Below are 17,670 nucleotides of genomic sequence, written 5' to 3' on the forward strand. Positions count from 1 at the left end.
GCTGGGGTTTCAATGGCCATCACTCCCTGGCAGTGCTTCCAGAACAGAAGTTTACTTGGCAATCTTGGCTAAGAATGGGCCCTCTGATGCCCAGTAAAATGATTTCAGACCATGAAACCACTGACCTTGCCTATGTTGGAACCTGGCCTCAGTTGAATCTGGCCCCACAGTACAAGGTTCTAGGAGCTGCCAGGGTTCACAATTGTTTTTCATTATGTGAACCACACGCTGGTAAAATAAAACTGATTTCAAACACTCAGACTTCCACTGAATGGGGAAGTCCAAGACCCAGCTAGCTGTTCTTAACATGTTCCATATATTTCTATTATTTTTTCCTGGTTAGTTTTCCAGAAAAGGAGTTGCAGAGCTCCCCAAGAAATCTCAACATTTATAATTATCTTCCCAGTATTAGCATGCATCTAGGTTTCAGTTCTTTCAGTCCTTTTGTATAGTTTGGTACATGCCCAGCTGGAAAAACCTCTGTATTACGGTGAAAGGAGACTTGAGATAAAAAGTCAGAACATCTATGAAACAGGAACTTTTCTCTTCCTAAGGTCTGATTACTACTATGGTGGATATGTCAAGAGAATAACTGGGTCTTTCTTCTTCAATTTATGCTCTTAATTCTATGGGTTTTCCTTTCCTTTGATGAAGAGCAACACAATCAGTCAATAGAAGATGTTTCTTAGGATGAGCCTGTGATGGTTAGTGATGGTGAAATCATCCAGTCCTCTAGTTTCTATGTTCACAGATTACTTTTTATTTTGGCCAGGGTCAGCTAGCTAGAAGTTGACATGAATAAAATAGGAGAAGCAGAAGGTAATGGTCACTGTCTTAGAAGGTGGAATTTAGAGGACATTTTAGAGGAAAGGAGGCATTCTGACTGAAACATAATTAGGTTTTGTCACCATACTACCCAATATCACTGTGACATCCAGTCCCCCTATCTTTCTCCCAGTTGTGCAGGTGTGCAGAGAGGTTATGACAAAAGCACTATTTGATACTCAAAAGCAGAATTTCTAGGATACCATACTGTGGCTACCAATACATTGACTTGAAGCTCAGACACACCATCATTTCCCTTGCCATACCACAGAGCATCAAACACATTCTTAACACTATTTTCCCTTATTTTATACATATATGTTTAATATACACTTGTGTATGAATCCAGTCCCTACAGTGATCCAAATGTTTTACCTCAAGGTATTTTACATGTCTCAGTATGTCCTTTTATATCCCTGACTATGTATAAGCTTAATTCATACCATATCCTAAAGCTCCCATGGGGAAAACAAAGAATACCTAGTTCACTTTTTACTGAACGTAAAACAGATCCATAAAATTCTAAGCTAACCACAAAACAAATGTAATGGTAACATCAAAAATAATGTTTGAGTGCTTCACCTGTGCAGGCTGAAGATGGATCATGCAAACAAGCAGAGAGGAGAGGTTGCAAACCAAATCCTACACAGTCTACTCTTTTGGACATAACTTCTTCAGCTATCCAGATGCTACCCTGAGTATTTGTTTTGACAATTTAAAATATTACCACTCTTACTACACTCTTAGACAACATTGTTGCCTACTGACCAATAAAACAATCTTTGATAAGATCTTTGCTTTGAAGTAATTAAAGTCACTTACTGTTTCTTAAGGAAATCCCCTGAAAGGCTACAGCAGTGAGATGAACATTTGGTTCCACTTCTTCTAATAAAGCACTTTTTGTTTTCAGTCTTGAATATCAATCCTTGGTTTATAGTAAAATATTTTGTATATCCATGTCTTCTGCAAAAAGGTTTTGAAGCAGGGAAAATGTTCCTTTTTCCCTCTGCACACACCAGGCCATCTTGCTTTATCCGGTCATCTAAGTAATGCTGTTTGAATAGACTGAAGTACTTTTCCACGTGACAAGCCTGCAATTTCTCCTCCCCTTCAAAATTAGTCACTAAATAACCTCCTTGGCATGTCACCCAGTCACAAACTGTGCAACACTGTGATTCAGCCGCTCAATCATTTTTTAATGTGTGCCTATAAGATGCATAGAAAGAAACTAACATACTGGAGCGAACCACAAAAGAGACTCACAGAGGGGAAAGCCATAAATAAAATAGTGAGTAACCTCTGTTTCAGTAACACAGTGCACTTCAAAGGCAACACTATGAGACCTATACATATTCATTCCCCAACAGGTGAAACCTCCAACTATTTAGCAAACCCAGTAACAGAATTCTAGAAAAAAAATCAGCAAAATAAACCTGAGAAGCTTTTCACCTCCTCAGATTGGCAGTGCCACTGTAGAAGGAAGCACAAGCTCCTCCCGTGCAGGAGCTGTCTACTCATTAACCAGGCACCTGAGCCACCTGGATAACCTGGACTTCGGGGTCCCCATAAATCAATCCCATTGTTACCTCTGCAGCAAACCACATAAGCCATTATGTTTGGTTTGATTTGTTTAGTAGGATTTTTTTTTTCTTGGTTTTTTTTTTTCTTAAAGAGGAAGCAATAGAAAAGGTAAATACATTTTCAAAAATTTGAACAGAAAGGATGCTTCGCTCCCTTCTATACCCTCACACAAAAATACTATAGAACATGGAAATTGTCTCCTTAAAAAGACAGCATTTGCAGCCTAAAAGAGATGACACTTACATATCATAAGGGCAAATCTCATGACACAAACCGTTCCCAGTCCTGCAGTTATCTTCTGCTTTGGGGGGTTGGTTCTTTTGCTCTTGGTTTGGATTTGTGTCTGATTTTGCTATTGCACAAGTAAAAAATTGTCTGTATCATCATAAATGGCATTCAAAGGAATAAAAATACAATTTAAGCATAGCTAATACTGCTGTACAGAATCAGCCCTAATGGGACATTACAGGAGCAGCATTTCTGTTTCACAGTACTGCTCTCAGTCTTTGCCACTAGTGAAAGAGGCATCATTCATTCCTGCTATGAAATGGCAATTTGACACTAAGCATTTAAGTAACAGGAGAAAGATCAGAGCAGAACTGGTAGCCAAAACTAAAAATCCAGGTGTTCTACCCCTTACTACCCCCAGCCCAGCATCAAAGAATTCTTCCAGTTTTCTAGACAGCTGCTGTGAATTCTGATTTGTAATGCATGCCATAAATTTGTATGCCATTATTGATCTTGACTAGAACTTTACAAAATTTATATGTAGTATAATATAAACAGTTTTTTCAGAAATGTAAAAAAAATCATTTTGTCTTAAATGCCTACTTTTCAGTTTCCATGTAAAATATTTTAAAACATTATTTTTATTAAATATTTGCACTTGCACTATAATAAAATATTACTATGGCACAGAAACAATGTTAAACCTATTTATTTTTATTTCAAATTTAATCAGTCAAGGATTGTTTCTTGCAGTGTAGGGGTAAAGCAGTATTTACCATTCAGGCATCTGGTTTATATTTGGCAGGTTTAACTAACCAGTCAAGCATCCCCTTTTAATGAATGGATGTATATACTTGACCTAGTTAGAAAGATGCTTAGGTTGGCAGACCAACCAGACTCAGAAACATCAATAGTAAAAAAAAACAAGCAAATTATCCTAGAACACTTTATTGCCACATGTGCTTCTCAGCAGTTGCAGAGAATATTCTTCTATCTATGTTCTTCCTTACAGGCCAACAAACCTGAAGTGAGAAATTATTATGCTAACATGCAGGATAAAAAAGATGACTGCTCTTTGCTAAGTTTCCCAGCAATGAATTGCAAGCTGGTAGGCTGCACATTTTCAGTAATTGGACTCTAGCATGACAAAGTATATCCCAGAACATCAGACAGGGATATAACCAGTTCTCCATACACATGACATGATATTCATGTATGTCTGATGTATACAAGAAGCTTTTCATTAGAGGAATTAATCTGCTTTTAATTTTATAATATATCAGGCACAACATCGTAAGTATTGCAACTATATCATTACCAAGGCTGTTATTTAATTTGTAGGTTCTAACAATGCATACAAACAATTCAAGCATCACTTTCCATTTCAATTACTTTATCAGAGCCCTCAAGCATTATCTAGCTTGCCATGTATTATCCCATGTACAATTACTTGTCATATATTTGTTTATAAAGTACTGTACAGAAAAAGAACTTCTTTTCAGTTCAAGCCCCTGTGTAAGCCAAGGGCATGCCCCTAAGAGGCACAACACCCTGTGCTTCACTGAGACCAAGCCTGGAAGTCCAGGTTAATTTCAGACTTTAAAACTCAATGTTAATGTCTATATTAATGATAGGCTCAAATCACCACAGACCTGTAACGCCAGTCACTCTCCTTTCTTCTAAATCATTAATAATGTTGGTCTGGTGAACATTTCCATCAATTTGCTCATCACATCAATTTATTTTTTGCTTGTTTCCCTCATCTTGAAACAAAAAAAAAAAAAAAAAAAAAAAAAAAAAAAAAAAAAAGCTAGAGGCAAAACATCAGTAGAATACACTATTATAAAGCCAGAAAATATTCTGAAGTCTCCTGTGGGGTATACACATGTGGCATAGACATAACTTATTGCTTGAATGTTGATCAAAGTTTTTTCTGCTCCTGATAACAGCTCTTTAGGTTCCTATTCCTTTAATATTACTTTAATGGATGGAAATAATTAAGTAGTTAATGCCTCACGGTGCTGCAAACAACTGTTCCCTTGACAGAAAACATGGAAGCACTTCCGGGGATTGCTGGTCAATAACTCAAGACCTGGTTTTATTCTCAGCACTCCAGAACAAAGTGTGTGATGGAGTCCATGGGGTTTTGCTTAAATTCAACAAGTTTGTTGAGTCCAGGAGAATCCAAATGGAAAGACAGTTTGCTGAGGACAGCTTTCAGAGCTGAATTACAAAGAAAGCATATTTTGTACTGTGTTTGGGGTTAGGATTTTGGGTGTGGATTTGGTTTTTGAGATTTAGGTTATTTTCCTGCCACGGAAGGTCTCACACCACCTCACCAGTTCTATCACCCTAGAAGCTGGGTAGCTTCTAATTTTGATCCAAGAAACAAACAGTTTGAGATGACAAAGAGCAATCTGAAGAGTTGTCTGCAGGATCTCCCAGTTCTGCTGGCTCTGATACACAAGACTCATGAAGGCAGCTGGGGAACTGCCCTCAGTATCTTTCTTCTCTCTGCTTAGGGTGGCACCATGACAAGATCAATTTCTTCTACAAAAGGAGAGTGATGCTTAGCTTTGCCTCCAAACACTCAGCAGAGAAGAAAAAAATGTTCTCACCTCATCCTGATCCCAGTCTCAATTGCTTCCCCATGGCAAAAATGAGGGAGCAGAACACAGCCCCCAGGGTGCTGTCCTTCACAAAGTCACCCAGGTGACACACGCTGGCATCCAGCCAGGCTGTGCTGTTGCCACTGCACCCCACTCTGCTCTCCATGACCCTGAAAATCTCTTTCAAATTGGCTTTGACTTTTTCACATCAGCTCTCCAGCCCCCTGCCCATGTTTAGACCTACAAGGATGTGTGCGTTGTTTCCTTGAAGACTGAAAATCCTACGGAAGCTCTTTGAATTTGAGAGGCCAAGCTAAACAAACAGGGAGGGAACAGAACAGTTCTGGCTGCCTAACACACACTGGATTTGAGATTATGTGCAAACCACATTATCTTCTCCTAAACATGCATATTGTTTGGACTCCCTCTGTTTACTGGTTCCAAAGGCATGCAGTGAAACAGATATGTCTTGGAGTAAACACAAGTACCATAAAATTCTCTTACACTTATTTCAAACTCCCTAGTTCTTACAACACACATGCAAACAAACAAAAAGCCCCTCACGCCCCAGAGCACATTACTACTGGCTAGAATACACCACTATAAAGGGGACAGCAGCTTCACTGCTGGCAAAGCAGCACTCTCACTAGAACAGCTGGAGCTTGCAGTGTGCACCAGCCTGTGCACAAAGCCTTTGAACCAGCCCACAGATAGCATCTGAGCTCCCAAGAGAACAGTGTTGTCTTGTAACCTGTATACTAACATTAGGTATACACACATACATATATGTTTTGCATAAAAGCAGTAATTTTTTGGCCTATCCTTTGGTGATGGCAGATCAGTATAATCACTATAATCTGAAAATTTTGATTTTTAGGGATTAAAAAAGTTAAAGGCAAACAAAAGTGGGAAGTCATCTGCTGGAAACTCTATAAGCCCCTCAAAAATTTTTTTAAGTTTACTAGAGCAAATATAGCCAACTCTCACTGGAGTTGCATGAAGAAGGTTCTGCAAAACTGAACTATTACGTCAGATCTGCAGTCTGTCTCTCTGCCCTGTAATTCAAACCTCATGCTTCCCCCTTTTTTCTGTCCTGATTTAGGCAAGGACGTTTTCCTAGCTATAGGAAAGTATCACAGCATGTATTGCAGACATATATGCATTAAGCACCTCTCAAAAAGTCAAGAAGCAATATTAATTTCTCTGGATTGAGGATTTGTCTCACCTAATGTTTCATTAAAAGAAAGTCAGCCAGACATCCTCCAGAGTCAGTTCACTCCCCTGGAGCTGGGTGGGACAAGCTGCCCTTTTGCATTCCCAACCTCTCACCACTGGCTGCAGTGGGCGGCAATTTTTACACTGATCTTATAAGGATTAGATTTTTTTAAAATTCTTTATAGTGAGCCTGCCCATATGTCTTTTCATTTAGCTCACTTTATGTTCTGTTTCTCATCCTACTTTTTTCCTTTTTTCCCCCCTTCTTTATAAGAAAGCTGAGATCCTATAATCCCAAGGACACTGATGGCTTCATTCCATCTGCTGCTTGCTGGTCCATGCAAGGGACATTGCTGTGATCTGCCCTGGAGAATCCAACTTGACCTGTGGTTCCTGTTTTATTGAATTAAAAATTAAGCATCTCTCTCCTGAAGCCAGCGATAAACATTATTTATTTCTCAGCAGAGCAATATGGAAGGACATTCATTTTCCTCTTCCTCTGTCCTACTATTAGTACACTTATTTATACCCAAACTTTCTAACTTTTTAAATGCAGAGAACTGAGTTTGGGGCATGAAATTTTCCCTTCTTAGTTCATAGGTAATGCAGAAATATTAATAAAAATAAGTAGGTCATATGTTGCAGATATTTTACTAACACTTAACTCATGACTTGGACTAATGACTTCAAAGATCTTTTCCAACCTAAATGCCTCTGTGATTCCCTGAAACAGGGAAGAGAGGTAAAGAAGTATTATGTGGAAAGGTAATAGGGAATTCTCAGTGTAGAAATACAAAAGAAAGGAAAAAAGACAAAACAAAAAGGGAATGAGGCAGTGCAAAGAATAGTAAATAGGAGTTTGTGAAAGATGAAAGAGAGTAATATTGGAGATGGAGTGCTGAAAAATTAATAGGGAAATAAGAAAGGGATAATAAATAAAAAAGGAAACAAAGACAATTAAGATGGGAAGAGAGGAATTGATGAGAAAAAGAGGAGTTAAAGAGATTCGCATATGACGAAAAAGTCAACAAAAAATTAAATGAAAGAGAAAAACAGAGTAAGTAGAAAAAGATGAATTAATGTAAATTTTCTTCAATGCTAGAAGATTTTGCATTAGTTCTTGTTATGACAATGCTGTAGCCTAGCATACTAGGCATGGTAGGGAGAGGGAAAGAGCAAGAAAGGAGGGAGAAGTGGGACAAGAAAGAACATCCAACATAAACTTATTTAATTTTGTTTTATATTCTGAGGCTTCATGGGTTTTTTGGCAGATGGGGTCAGACCATAAGGGTCGTTTTTAAGAAAGAAGTGAGCAGAGCACTTCAGGTAAATGCAAGCTGGAGTGACCCACTAATGCTTGAGGACATGGGCAAAGAAAGTGAGACCATCACTGGCCTTTGCAATTCACTCTCATATTCAAAACAAAGATATTTGAGATGCACTTTAAAGCTATAAATGGCTTTTGAAACCCAACATTTGGTTCAGCCATTACCACTGAAGATGTAGTTAAGGCTCCAAACAGCTTCATCTCCCTCAGACAGTGCAAGAAATAACAATTCTCTACAAGTGAGGCCTGAATGCAGCATCTCTGAGACGCCCCAAGCAGTGGGCCTGCATGCTGAGAGAGAGCGCTGAGCTGGCTGCTGCCCTCTGTGCATGTCTGCTTGTTAGTGGGGCACAACAGAAGTTCTGCTTTGACTGAGCCAGCACCAAGCTCTGACAAGTGATGGGACATGTCATATATGTGTGTACATTCACACGTGCATGCAGCCCTTGCTTCTCAGAAAACATTTTCCTTATCAATCCATTGGGTTATCAATTCCATCGTGTTATCAATCCCCTGATCACACAGATTTATGACCTCAAGAACACCTGCACATCAAGAGCTCTTTGGCAGTCCTAATGTTCAACAGGCCTTCTCATTCCTAAATTGAGATCACCTTTTTTCCAGGTAAAACGAGAAGAAGCAAAAAAATAAGAGGAAAGCAGTATCACACTTCTTCCCATGAAATGTGAGCTTACAACATGCCACATCTTAAATACAGAGCCCATTCCTTGAGCTGTATTTGGACTAGCATGGCTGTACCTGTACTGAAGCTGCTGTCACAGATTAAGTGTCAATGAGAAAACCTTGACAACACACTGGCTGAACTCTGCTTGGAAAGGAATGGAGAAGAAGGCCACTTGGAGCTTGACCCAGAGCCATCCCATGAGAGCCTCCAGTCTAGCCACACTTTAGGCAAAGTGAGCAAAAAGATGGATGAGAGGCAGCACATTTTGCATTGGCCTGTCTGAAATCACAGTGCCTCTGTGTGGAAGTCTATTTCCCCAGCAGCATTTCATCATTTGAGCTATCTCCCTTCTACCAGTCAGCACTGCTTTACTGCTGATTGGCAAGACAAACACCCAGATCACTTAACAGGCACTCATTTCTGCCTATTTATGTATTTAATTTCCTATGAACAAGTGAAATGTGAGAGTTAAAAAAAATGTTTAGATTATCCAATTAAGCAGAGAGAAGTTAATAAATTTCTCATGCTTTATTTTCCTACGCTTCCTTCATGTGCTATGCAGACAGAATGGTGAGTGCATTAAGAAACTGCTTGGCATTTCAGCCAAGATTTTTCAGGGTGTTATCACAAATGACAAAAATATAAACACACTAAAACATAACACATTTCAATCCTAAAAAGGTCGGATTTACATAATTACATCATTGGTTTGCCAATATCCACATTTATCTCATCAGTATAGCATGGCCCACCCATCCCATAAGCTATTCAGATTGTTTGGATTGAATGTATAAAAGCTGTTACTGATCTATTTTTCTAAAGTTAACATTATGACAACCCTCATAACTAGTGCTGCATTCAAACCAATTGTTGCCTTTTCTTTCAAACCAACTGCTCCTTTCTTCTGATTTTCCACTGATGCTTTTTATGGCAGAATTTTCTGAGAACAAACAGAGTCATGTAATTCATGAAAATGCAGAAAGCATTTCCTCCTCCCTCCCCATTCTCTTTGAAGAGACGAAGGACACCATGTACATAACATAGACAACCACCACCAATGAAGAGAGCCAAACCCTTCAGACCAATCCCTATTTCAGCATTTCCTTAGGGCACCACAGAACTGATGGGGTCATCTCTTTTTTTTCCAAAAAAGGAATAGTTTCAAAGATGTACAGCTCTGGTACAGATCAGCATTTTTATTTGGTTTAAATATGCTGTATATCAGATTTCTGCTATTTAAAAGAAAAATACTTTTAGTAACTGCACTCATAAATCAAAATAAATGCATGGCTTTCTGACTCCCTGTACTAACTCAGCCTTATTTTTGTTCCATATTTGTATCTCTTCTCATTGCATTGAAAACAACTAAAACTGAACAATTTGATATAGTTAAATGAACTTAAAGAAAGTGTAACCCTTGGCCTCATCTTACATTACCAAACAACTGAATCAAAATACAATTCCTATTACAGATATATGAAATGTAAAAAATGTAAAAAATACAGAAATATTATAAAACAGAACTGATAGTCAAAAGACATGGGCAGCATGTTTACACCTGTTTCTTCCAATACAGTGACACAGAAAATCAGAAAAAATAATTTGCTGTGCTGAGTTTCAGAGTCAGCACTACTGGCAAGAGAAATGGTAATGAAAAATCTGACATTCAATTGGATTTTGCAATGCAAGTGTCCAAGCCACACCACAGCTCATAGCCTTAAGGTTGCACAGCATTTGCAGTTTTATGTCTTTTGAAAAGACAGAAGTGCTATCAGTGCATCAACTAAGAGTCTTAGATCACAAACTTCTTCCTTCCTACACTGTTTGAATCCTACATTTTCTTTTCCTTTTACTTCCTTCTATCCCAAAAATATCCAAATTGGTCAGCACAGCTGAAGTAAACAATCTAGTTTACCCAAAGGTCAAGCTATCTATAGCAAATATTAAGTGATACCTTTACCCAACACACCCATTCAGTCTTCTCACTTAGTCACATGGAATTCAAATTTGCAATGATGTAAGAAAGACATACATTCAGACAAAAAATAATTTCAGCATCACATCATTTCTCACGGAGTCCTATTGCGTGCTGATATTTGCAACTGTCTTGCTTTTGCCAGCTGAGGCTTTTTTTAACCCCAGATCTTAACCTGTATCCAAGGAAAGATATTTTTACTGCTCATATTTTCAGAAGACTGATTAGTTTTCCAGAGCTCTTAATAGAAAAAAGTACAATCCAGCATGGAGAAGAATCAAGATCCTCAGATGTATAACAGTGTTTTCTTAAACACCAGGTAATGGTTCACTCCTCTTTGTTAAAAGGAACATAGGGACAGAATTAATTCTCTTTAGTACTCATAAGGCTAATGACTAATAATATACTGATGTAAAGACTTAGTGGAAAGCAGAGAATCTGGGACACGATCATAAGCTAACACATTTTGGATTTGTGGAAAACTTACTGGAAAAGCTAAGGTTCTGCATGAAAAGAAGAATGGCTTTTTTGAAGAAGAAATATTCTTGCTAACTTCACTTGGTTCTGGGAATTGTGGTAGCAAAATGCTCACCTTCAAGAAGTTATTTTTAACCCCTGGTCAAGTAACAGCCCATTTGGAAACCTACCTGGAAGTCATAAAACTTGACTGGACTTTGACTTGCGTGACTCCTGCAATTCAGATAAGCTACCTGGTTTAAAAAGGAGGTAAAGAAGGGAGGTCACAGCCACAAGCATTTTTATCATCTATCAATGTGTTCAGGGAGCTCCTGCAACATCTGAGTCTGTCAAGTATTTAGGAATTTCAAGTAACAGTCAAATTAGTGCAAACTGCTCCATTAAAAGCAAGGAAAGCGGGGGCGGGGGGGAAAAACCAACAAAATTTCTAAAGAATTGGCACAGGGAAACATTATGTAAAAAGAGGTGGAGTAAGAATAAAACCAGAAACTAGTAGACAATAAAAAAAGGACTCAAATCCAATCCTTATGTTTTTATTCAGGGCAAGCTCTTACTGAAGGCAGCAAAATCTTTGCCTGAGAACCTCAGATGTATGAGAGATAAAATTTCTAGTTTTAATGAAGGGCTGGAAAGACCTTCACCCAAAAGAGATAATATGTTGTCTGTGGGCAACTTCATCAGCTGCAGGGTAAGCTCTCAGCAAACCTCAACATGAAAGGCAGACCAGCTTGAATACAGGCCTGTTAGTGGGAAATAAAGAACCCTCCCCCTAAAATTTCCACTCTCTGCAAGTTTCCAGGTAACTGGTTTGTGGTATCTACCACATGACACTCCTCAAACTGACTGGGAGATTATTGCATGGGTGTGGCAAGCTCGTGCTCCTTGAGCCCTTTCATATCAAGAACATGACACTTTCTTTCAACAGCAGTTTCACATAAACTTAAAATCCATCCTCATTATTTGAAAATTAAAGAAACTCTAAAAAAAGTATCTTTTAAAATGTTGGTATAGTAATAGTATCTACAAGGTTATATTCCTTATGCATACATATATTCCTATACATACATATAATACTATTCCTAATGTTTGTGAAATAAATAAAATACACCAAAGCATAAAGCCATCATATTAAAAAAACCACAGTGGAGTATCCATCCAACTGTTACAGAGGATCTGTATCTTTAAACAAAACAGCTTTGGGCTAGAAAACATTTGAGATTAATATACTGTTTTATGTGTAGCAAAAATAAAAATAACATCTTTTTCCTTATGATTCTATCCTTTTTCTCCCTAATTTAATCATTGCACAGGAGTAGGTATTGTGTATCAAAGGACACATGAACGAAAGAGAACAGGTACATTTACAGTCTTTCATCACAGACTGATTTGATGCAGGTACTCCTTGGTATCTGCAGGTCTGTAGTTGCATAAATAATTGTTAACTACTGAAAGCCCACTCAAAGCAAAAGTAGTAACATCTGTATCAGTAAAAAGAAAATCCAGAACATCAGAGACTTCTTTTATAAATTTTGTCCAGATCTCAGCAAGATTTGTAACAGTAAGTAGGAAAATAACTGTTCGTGTCTATGTAAGTTTGAAAACAGACATAAAATCTAAGAGTAGAGGTTGATGGTTTAAAGAGCAATTAAATATTTATTTTCTCACACAGCTGAAGGACGAACAAACAATTTTCATTGTTCTGACTGAAATTCCCAGTTAATCTGAATATATCTTTTAGTTTGGAAAATATAAAGAAATATAAAAACAAGAAAAAAGGAATTATATATCCTTCATTATTTATAAGCATCATCTTACCTTACATCTCTTGGTGAGTTCTGTTTCTAGATGGTTTTAGCAGGTATTTTAATTCAGAATTAGTTTCAGCAATACGTGCCATTACATCTGCTCTTTAAAATAAAGTGCTTTTTCTCTTTTCGTCAGACCAAGTATGTGGCCTGAAAGAGCTGCAGCGTCTCTGCTCAAGAGATTTCATGGACACTCAGAGGCTTTCTTTCCACTGTATGAAAGTTAAATCTGAGTAAGGAAGGCATTTTTCCTGTCCCGGAAATCAGCATAACCAAAACCAATGCTGAGCTAATGAGAAATGTTTCTTCCATGTGTTCTGTTTGGCAGACACCGCGAGTCATATCGAGGAAACACGTGATGTTTATAAATACAATATGGCTTATGTTGTCATAACCTCTCAGTGACAAAAAGAGCACTAGAAAAAGCAGACAGCAAACAGCAGGAGAGATGAGATTTGTATCATTTGGAAGGTCTCTATCAGATTATAGAGGTATTAGCAATTGCCTTTTCATTTTGTTTTTTTTTTTCTTTTTTCCCAAAAGGAAACAAAGTTTTAAAGTAATAGGATCAGAAAGGTAAAAACAAGGCAACTTATATAAATGCTGTCCTATAGGCATCTTAGCACTAAAATACAGGCACTCAATTTATTTTTTAAATTATTTTCCAATAAATACTTTTTTCTTAAGGCATAGTATGCAATTTAAAGACATAATGGTGGCAATGTTTGCATCTTTTATGTTTATTGATGTTAAGGTCATAAGCTACCCAATGAAAAGAACTTAAAGATGCTGGATGTATGTTTACAGGTACCTTAAGCACACAGAAGAATTATTCTGCTTTTATTGTTTCACTATCCTTTCTGCAAAGCAGCACTGAATTTTAGCCTCCTTGGAAGCCTCACGTTTTTGGACAGTTGTTTAAGGGTTTCTAGTACTTATAGGGTAATTTTAAGTTCACACATTGCATCTAGCTCTAGAGAGTTAAAATGTTGGCAGCCTGCTAACCAGTCACTTTCAAGGGGAAAAATGAAAAGTTGGAGGTGTGCAATTTCAATAATAAAAGCTACTTAGCACAAGTTTACAGAAACTTAACAAATGTCTGTCTTGTTTTCCTATACAACTCATTTTAACTCCTCTCCTCTCATCCTGGCAGCAAAAACCTCCATTGTTGTCAGGAACATTATTAACATTTTGCCACTCTAACTCCCACAAAACGTGGAATTTCCAGGTTCCCTACACAGCCCCAGCTCAGCTCTGACTCAACTTGCACTAATTGTTCTTTCTTGGAGAAACAGTCTCAAAAAAAAAAAAGATAAATTCCAAAACGCCTCAAAGCATACCTGAAGACAACAACAACCACAACAAGCATTATTTGGATATTCTGACCTCACCCAGCAGAGATCTTATGCAAGTCAGACAATTAAGTAAAACCATGGTAGGTCTAGGACACTTTAAAATAAAGTGTACCTCACAGACTTTAGGGCAGGTGGATGCGAAGAAGAAAACTGCCAAGCAAAATAGCCACTAGTTTTTATGAAGTAAAAACTCCCTCCCAGTTCTCAAAATTGGCTGGTAGGTGAAGCCCAAAACCAACCACTGCATAAGCCAACATTATTAGAATCCAGCTGAGCCACCAGAAACACTGACTAGTTTCTGTAACAGAGGGGGAGACTGCAACTTAAGTTTCTTTAGCCTTCAGTCACTCCAGAAAAGGAGGGTGTAGAGAATGAGGATAGAAAATAGGCTGTGCACATTCAGTAGGGGAATCTCTTCAGCTCAACAGCCCAGCACGGAAGGAGCAGTGCCCATTCACTCAGCACCATATAAAACCCCACAGCCAGTTCCTTGCATCCACGTCCTGGCATTCAGTCTGGGCACCATGGCTGAGTGTGTGCCAGCCTGGGCCCTTCCCTTCCACCCCATGCAAATCACAAATGGCAATTCCAAGGGCACAGAGCAACATGGCTGTGTACAGGTATTTACACCGGAATTCTGAAAAATGCCAGGAGGAAAAACAGACCATCTAAACATTTGTTCATAAGACAGTATTTTGTCAGAAGAAAGTACTGTTGCACAGACAGCTAGAAAGTGCTGATAAGTTATACAAGCTCAGGTGAAACAATAAATTAATGAAAGGTAGCAATGTGAAGATATATTTTTCAAAAAAACCCCAGCTGTTGCAGATTTACAGATTACATTTTGGGAAAGGAAAAATAAAAAAGAAAAAGCACAAGTACAAATAGTCAGTGAGACAGCACTATGTGGCTACTTCTTGCTAAGCAGCATTCAACATGGCAGACCTGTCAAACAGGCCATGCTCTTTGAGAGGGAAAGGGCCAATACCAGTAAGCAAGTGAGGCACTCAGAAGGATTTCAGAAAAACTCTCTTTTAGAGATTGCTTGGACCCCCAGCCAATTCCCTTTTCTCAAACACAACTCGCTCAGAAAAAAAAAGCATGAACAAAGAGCAGGAAAATTAGAATTAATGGACATGAAAGCTGAATGGCTCAATAGAAGATCTGAAAGTTACAGATCCCACATTCTCCTTGGACATTAGAAGTCTTCTTGTCCATATGGGTAATACTTAATACTTCAAGTGTTACTGCCAATTCTTATACAGGTCTAACATCTGTTTGGTAGTTAAAACAGGTGTTCAAGCTGGCAGCTAACACTATTTTCTTAGATTATTTTGGGCCAGTTACATGGAAATTATTATAAAGCACATGAATAGAAGCCTGAATGTCATCAAACCCAGGGATAAACATTCCAAAGGGACAAGAAGAAACAGTAGAAAAAAACCAGTAGAAAAATCTGTACAGGCAAAACTTTCCCAGTCACCAGGAAAATAAGGATTTAACTCACAGATGACAGGAGACAACCACACTCTAAGTATCACCATGGAAAAATATACTTACAATGACTAATGCATTATATTCTAAATACTGTTTTTCAATGGTCCGACAGTCAGCTGCTTTTCTGTAGGTATTCTGAAACAGTTAAACATGATACCAAGCACACACTCCCTCCTTCCCACTGCAGTGAATTTACACTCATCCATCATATGAAATTGATGAATATCAATTTGCCTAATGCAAAGATATGCAAACATAAAAGGAGAGATAAAAAGCAAAGGTTTTTCTACAATCTTATGGGTACTCTGCAATAGCAGTACATAAAATGTACACGTTTTTCACTTAGAATCCTCATGTTTCCCCCTCCTTTACTCTGGTCTGCTAAGGAAGGAGGGATAAATAATCCATCTGGCTATTGGTGTTTTCTTCCTGCTGAACTAATAACCTGTGAATCCCCAGGCAAATTTCTACCAGATTTAACCAATGAGTAGAAAGACTACTATGCCCCTATAAATTTTGCCAAATTAGTGATATGACAGAAGATCCTACTGTACTTCGGCCAAAGAGAGAAACAGTTGCAGTGTGGGCTCCAGCTTTTCAGACTCCAGAGGTTGAACACTGGAGAGTGTCATTACTTTGGGAAGAGTCTCAGTTTAGGACCTGAGTACTGCTGCATAAGGAAGAGCCCAACCAAAAGACACACATCCTTAGAAAAACAGGTTTCAGTATTTCTGAGCTCAAGAAATCACTTGTTTCCATGCTCATAACTTTGAAGTGCAGAAGTTCACATAGATCAAAGGAAAGACTTTTTGCATGTTTCTCCACAAAGCCCCTATGAACATCCTGGCTCTGACTTCACCTCTCAGACCAGAAAGACAAGAAATCTGCCAATGCAAAGCAAAAGACAAATGAGAAAATATCTCTTTTGCTGGATGCACAGAATTTCAAAATGGCATCTTTGCACTTCTATAAAGTAAAACACAATATTCTGCCATGAAAACACCACCTCTGCAAAGGCTGTCACTGTGTCACCATTACATTCTAGTTATGGCCAAAAGGTGCTAACTCAGATATAATCAGGAGATGGTGAGTGTGCATATCTGTTGTATGACACAGGATTTTAAAATACACAATTCAAATAATTGCAGTTTTTGCACAGAGGCAGCACCTGTGTTCAAAACAACTCTGCCACGCAGCAAATGCCTGGAAGAGGGCCAAAGAATTAATTTTTACTTTCAAATGTATGTAGTTAACTACAACAGTAACTTCAAATAGGCCTAGAACACACAAATAATGCCACAATATATACCTTCAGCATCCACTGTACCTGGAACAAGAACAGTATAAGATAACTTTATAAAGCCACAGTTACAAGCATTAATGTCATAATGCACAGTGACAGTACGTCATGCCTTTGAATATTATCAGATACATCCAGTTACTGCCACAGGAATGTAACTAGAACTAAAGAATTCCAGGATGTTACAGAATACCCAAAAAACTATCACATCTTCCCTTTGAAGAACATCTATTTCCTTTCTCATGTTGTGTGTGCAGCTGTGCGAAAAATCAAGTAATTAGATTTCTGACCTATCCAAATGACCATTTTATAATTGAAGTGCATAAATGAGAGGTGGTTGAGAATAGTGCCTGTAAATAAGTTATTTCAATCTTTCTGAAATATTGTGGCCTTAAACTGTTGAAACACAAGAAGTACTTACACAAAATATTAGTAATAAAGCAGGGAGACATGCTCAGAATTAATAATGAAACCAAGTAGCAAATGCATAGTTGCAGAAATCACTTCACAGGAAATTTTCTGCATAGTTGAATCAGCTTTGGAACACACATAAAAGCCACAAAGCAGGTAGGACAGTAGTGGCATTGTCTTCTGGCCCCATGGAGTTAATTTGGTTGCACGGTTTCCTGGACAGACCTAGGATGGGTGGGGAGGAGATGAGGTTGTGTAATCTCACCACCACCCCCCTGTACTGCAACAGCAGCTGCAGGTAACACGGTGCAAGAGGTGTCCCACAGCTGAATCTTCTGCCTCTTGGCACCAAGGGAAGAGGTAACAGTGCAGCAAAAGAC

At 38.3% G+C, this 17,670-nt stretch overlaps 1 protein-coding gene across 18 annotated transcripts in view; it reads right to left on the bottom strand.

Annotated features, from left to right (window-relative positions):
- Positions 1-17,670, bottom strand: part of KIAA1217 (KIAA1217 ortholog) — a 335,499-nt gene that overhangs the window by 55,380 nt on the left and 262,449 nt on the right. Inside the window, exon 1 of one of the 18 annotated variants that reach the window (XM_063149973.1) lies at positions 12,738-13,040. The exons of 16 other annotated variants lie outside the window; for them this stretch is intronic. The gene's annotated coding sequence lies outside the window, so the exon portion shown is untranslated. Of the gene's footprint in view, positions 1-1,647; positions 1,844-12,737; positions 13,041-17,670 lie in introns of those variants that run through there. One more of the 18 variants, XM_063149981.1, reaches the window with a different exon arrangement.

The sequence above is a fragment of the Melospiza melodia genome, chromosome 1 (genome assembly GCF_035770615.1).
Source record: "Melospiza melodia melodia isolate bMelMel2 chromosome 1, bMelMel2.pri, whole genome shotgun sequence".
Classification (NCBI taxonomy): domain Eukaryota; kingdom Metazoa; phylum Chordata; class Aves; order Passeriformes; family Passerellidae; genus Melospiza; species Melospiza melodia.